Below are 6,000 nucleotides of genomic sequence, written 5' to 3'. Positions count from 1 at the left end.
AGCCAAGCCAGATCACCCTGCTCTGTACTGACGAGGGGCAAAAACCCCGAAACAGCTGTCTGCAGATGGGTCGAAACTTCCCTTTTGGGGAGTAGTCTGGCATGGCATATATCCCGTTCAGCTTTTTATATTCCTTAACAGGAGCTAAGCTGATACCAGGGAACACTACCTGAAAAGGTTGTGTAATGAGCTGCTTTGCATATTCCCGTATATATATATATATATATATATCTATCTTTCACTGTATATGTATATATAATAATAATCAATCTACATTTTACCCAGTGAAAGTAATTGATCAGTTGTTCACCAGAAAGATTTCTGGCTCCCAGGTGTCTTAAAGGGGTACTCTGGCGCTTAGACATCTTATCCCCTATCCAAAGGATAGGGGATAAGATGCCTGATCGCTGGGGACCCCCGTGATCTTGCACGACGCACCCCGTTTCGCTCCGGGCCTGATTACTGTCGATCACGGGGCCGGAGCGTTGTGACGTCAAGGCTCCTCCCCGTGTGACGTCACGCTCCACCCCCTCAATGCAAGCCTATGGGAGGGGGCGTGACAGCTGTCATGACAGCTGTCGCGGCAGGATCCCCGCAATCAGGCATCTTATCCTCTATCCTTTGGATAGGGGATAAGATGTCTAAGCACCGGAGTACCCCTTTAAATTCAGGTAATGAGCTGAGAATAGGAGACTCTCTTAAACTGCGTGCTCCTAATGTTTGTGTGTTTTGCAGGGAGGTGCAGAACCTGATGGCCACACACACTTTCCCTAGACCGCCAGGAGGGTCACCCAGGTGGGCTATCACATCCTGCCTATCCTGTGGACACACAAAACTCAAAAGTGACACAGTGACAACAAAAAGAAATAAAAAAAGTGGAGATATACTTCCTGGCTCTATAAAAGTTTCTCCGATCCTTGCCAGAAGGCCGGTAATCAAGAGGATGGTGCCAGTGTGTCAACTCAGTGAGCCAATCCTCCCAGTGAGTTTCGACACCTCAGGGTCACCACTTCCTGAGGCACAAAAGTACCTCTGCTATAGAGTTGTCCAAGGATGTCAGGGACAAGATTGTAGACCTACACAAGGATGGAATGGTTATAAAACTACCACCAAGCAGCTTGGTGAGAAGTTCACAACAGTTGGTGTGATTGGTGTGTCTTTTTTCAACTCTACTAACTATGTAACTATGTAACTATGTAAATTGAAGAAAGACAAAATTACTGTCTAGCATGTATAGAAGGATGTTGTGACTGCAATCTAAAAATCTATATAGTATTCAAACTCCTTTTAAATCCCTTTACAATTAATAGTTGTTAGACTCAACTGAGGTTATGGATGATTTAGGAGTTTAGTGAGTTCTTTGAGTTCTGTGGCATATTTGCGAACTTATACATACCTGCATTCCATTTCATATTTTCTGGAATTGTTTTGAAAATAAGCAAAGAAAAAGGTAAATACAGCTAAAATTACTTCAGCTTCTACATTCTGCTGTGTCATAGCAAAGGTTTGAGTTGCGCCCCTAAATGTATAGGTCGAAGTATGTGAAAAAGTAAGACCATGCAACCTAGTAAGGCTTTTCACATTGTAAACTATTATAAATGCACGTATATACTTTTTCGAAGCTTTTGTGTTGACAAGACTAGATGCATATCCAGACATATGGCAAAAGGACACTATTTTGGTGTATGAGGGGTCCATGACATTTTATTGATACATTTGACATATATGTTTTTTGCAGCAAATGCAGTATGGGCAGCGGCAGTATGATATGCCTTACATAGTTTGCCTGAAAACTTTATTAAGTTTGTATATAAAGTACAACTTTTATTCTGCAGTTCCGGTTCAATGATAAGATGGCAAGCAACATAATTATGTCTATCTATCAAATGTATAATTTCAAATATACCTTGTCTTGACAAGAAACCTTTTCGAAGTTTAAGGTACTTTTAAGAAGACATGCCAGACTGTGATGTTTGACTGTATACTCTATACATACTCCCTTATTGCTATGATTTTCCTGCCTGCTTCCACAACATTCATGTCTGGCAATTGTTCCATGCTCAGTTTTTATCCTGGTTCTCTCCTGCAGTTTCCTCAAGCCACAATTCACCATTCTCCTATGGTTGGGCATAGCTAGGGGGAATGTGTGGGTCTCGGTCTCTGAAAAGGTCATTGCATGCTGAAGATCTGCTTCTTCCACCAATGTTTTGTGGCCATTGCCTATTAAAAGGATTTTGGCATTTCTTGCCTAAGAAAAAAGGTTCCAATTGACAGCAAAGATATAGTTTAGAAATGTGTTCCATTTGCTGACCCAGCTAGTTACCTGACCAAGACATTTTGCCTGGTACCTGCTCTGACTTACTGCTTGTTTTCAAAACTGTAATAACTCCACCTGCCCTGACCCTGGCTACTTCATCATGTTGGCCTAATTCTGGCCGAGCTGACTGTCTACTTGATTGACTATATGTGTGTCACCTACTCCTACAACTCCTATGGTACCACACACAGACTTTTAAGAGAGTAATGATCTTGCAGTTTCCTGCAGCAAATTCCAGACCCCTATCCAGTGGGGTAAATACATTACCAGAAAGACCCCTAGACTCCACTCCTGGGTTTAAATCGACATTAAATTTGAGGTAACTCGGCTTCTCTGTTGCAAGATAGGCCTCATGTCAGTCTATACACATGCAGAAGGGTTTAATTTGTCCAAAAAAAAAAAAAAACTAAAAAAACATTCAGTATTGCATTATGCTAAAATAAATAGACTTTGAATATACTTTTAACATCTCTCATCATTGCCTTCCTGTTGCTGTTCTGTTCACCATCCCCATCCACAGAGGTGACACATGGCTGACTTGCTGTAACACTCACGGTTCAGTAGACAGGAACACTGGTAGATCCGCTAGACCTGTGTGGCAGATGACGCGGGCCATACCAGGGAGCATAGTCTAAGGTGCCGCTGGTTTTCACCAGAGCCCACCGCAAAGCGGGATGGACTTGCTGCAGCAGGCGGCACCCAGGTCGCTACCCCTGGCACGACTCGACCACACAGGAGATTCGATGCACAGGAGGGATACAGAAACTCGTAGTCAGGATAGCAGAAGGTCAGGGTTGGCAGCACAGATGCGTAGTCAGGAACAATGCAGGAGGTCAGTAGGCAGGCGGCACAGGAGAAAAGTCAGGAACATAGCAGGAGGTCATTAACAAGGCAAGGCAAAACACAGTAACGCTCTCTCAATGGCACAAGGCAACAAAGATCCAGCAGGGATGTGGGGGGAGGAGCAGGAACTTATAGAGGAGACACAGGTGTTGCACATAATTATGGGCGTGCTGACCCTTTAAATCTTAAAGCTCCAGCGCGCCCTTGGAGATGGGGATACACGCGCCAGAGCTGAGAGGCAGAAGAGGAGGCGGCAGGGGACCGAGGTGAGTGACGGCCTGGGATTAGCATGCGGGCACGCCCTGCGATGCGAACCCTAGGCCCGCCATCAGCAGGGGTGAGCAGGGAAATGCGCTCATGGCCAGAACTGGTGGCCAGAGAGCAAACCGTAACAGTACCCCCCCCCCCCCCCCATTGGTCTCCCCCTTCTTTTGCAGTTCAGAAATTTCCTGAGAAGTTCACGGTCCAGGATATTCTCCTCTGGCTCCCAAGAGCTTTCCTCAGGGCCATATCCTTCCAAGTCAACCAAGAAGAATTGTTTACCTCTCACGGTCATGGTGGCAAGAACCTCTTTTACCTTAAAGACATCAAAAGAGTCAGAGACTGGTGTGGGGACAAGATTCTTTTGTGAAAACCGGTTTATGACAAGGGGCTTGAGAAGAAAAACAATTAAATGAATTAGGAAATATGTAAATGGTGTTTGTAAGAGACAGGATACATTTTTTGTAAGACTTGGAAGGGACCAAGATAGCAAGGACCAAGCAGGGTATCTTGAACCAAATATATTTGGAGGAAAGCCAAACCTTGTCACCAGGAGTGAAGGACGGAGGAGATTTTCTACTCCTATCAGCTTGTGCTTTCATGTGTGAGGAAGCATGAGACAGAGACTGACGAGTTTGTTGCCAAATGGAAGTGAAGTCCCAGACAAGTTCATCAACAGCTGGCACACCGGAAGAAACTGGGAGTGGAAGAGGATAACGGAGATGAAGACCATAAACAACAAAAAGAAGACCTTGTAGACTCGGAATCCTTATGATTATATTACAATTCTGCCCAAGGGAGAAGGTCAACCCAATCGTCCTGGCGAGCTGAAACAAAATGACGAAGATTAGTCTCCAGAATTTGATTAACCCTCTCCACCTGACCATTGGACTGAGGGTGGAAGGCAGAGAAGTCCAGAATGATGTCAAGATGGTACAAAGAGCTCGCCAAAATTTAGAAACAAACTGAACTCCGCAATCTGAAACGATATGCTGTGGAAGACCATGCAGACAAAAGATATGTAGCCATAAATACTTTGCCAGCTGTGGAGCAGATGGGAGGCCAGGAAGAGGGATTAAATGTGCCATCTTGGAAAACCGATCGACCACAACCCAAATGACCGTGTTATTACGGGAAGGAGGCAGATCGGTGATAAAATCCATAACAACGTGGGACCAGGGAGTCTCCGGAATGGGCAAAGGCTGCAAGAGTCCAGCTGGTTTCTGCTGAGGAGTTTTGTCACGGGCACAAGTATCACAGGAACGGACAAAATCAGAAACGTCACGCTCTAGATGCGGCCACCTGTAGTGCCGAGAAATTAGGAGTAAAGTCTTTCGTACACCAGGATGACCTGCTAACAGAGAAGTATGACCCCACCTCAGTACCTTGCATCTCAATCTGGCGGGCACAAAGGATTTTCCTGGAGGAACTTGCTGAATATCAGCAAGAGCGACAGAAATCAAGCGATCAGGAGGAATAATATGCCCAGGCGTGGAGTCCAAACCTATGATGTCAGAGGACCTGGAAAGAACATTAGCTCTGATGTTCTTGTTAGCAGGACGGAAGTGAATGTAGAAATTGAATGTAGAAAAAAATAAAGGCCACCTTGCCTGACGAGGATACAATCGCTGAGCAGACTGAAGGTACAGAAGATTCTCATGATCTGTGTAGATGCTGACCGGATGAGAAGACTCTTCTAATAAATGTCGCCATTCCTCCAAGACAAGCTTAATAACGAGGAGTTCTCAGTCTCCAATGGAGTAGTTCCTTTCAGCAGGTGAGAAAGTCTTTGAAAAGAAACCAAAAGTTACAGTCTTACCCTTGGTATTTCTCTGCGTAAGAACGGCACCGGCTCTAACAGAAGAGGCATCAACCTCCAAAGTGAAGGGCTTCTACAGATCAGGTCTTGAAAGCACGGGAGCAGAAGAAAGTGCAGTCTTTAAATGGGAGAAGGCCTGTTCGGCCTAAGCAGGCCATGTTTTGGGATTAGAGACATTTTTGGTGAGAGCCACAATCGAAGCAACCAAGGAAGAGTAATGTGGGATAAATTGACAATAATAGTTTGCGAATCCCAGAAAGCATTGAATAGACTGTAGGCCAGAACGTCAAGGCTAATCCAATATCGCAGACAGTTTATCTGGATCCATCTGCAGGCCTTGATGAGAAACAATATAGCCGAGAAATGGGAGACTAGACTTCTCGAATAGGCATTTCTCCAGTTTGGCATAGAGATGATTCTTCCGAAGGCATTGAAGAACCTGACGAACATGAGTACGATGCTCCTCCAAGTTGGTAGAGAAGATCAAGATGTCATCTAGGTACACGACAACACAAGTGTAGAGAAGGTCCTGGAAGATATCATTGACAAATTCTTGGAAAACGGCAGGAGCATTGCAGAGACCAATAGGCATCACAAGATACTCAAAATGTCCATCACAAATAAGGTTATATGCACCCCATAGGTCCAACTTGGAGAAGACCTTAGCTCCTTGGAGACAGTCAAAAAGTTTGGAGATAAGAGGAATAACGATTTTTGTCCGTAATCTTGTTAAGTCCCCTGTAGTCAATACAAGGTCAGA

Source organism: Hyla sarda, chromosome 4 (genome assembly GCF_029499605.1).
Source record: "Hyla sarda isolate aHylSar1 chromosome 4, aHylSar1.hap1, whole genome shotgun sequence".
NCBI classification, from domain to species: Eukaryota; Metazoa; Chordata; class Amphibia; order Anura; family Hylidae; genus Hyla; species Hyla sarda.
This window is presented reverse-complemented; position numbering follows the sequence as displayed.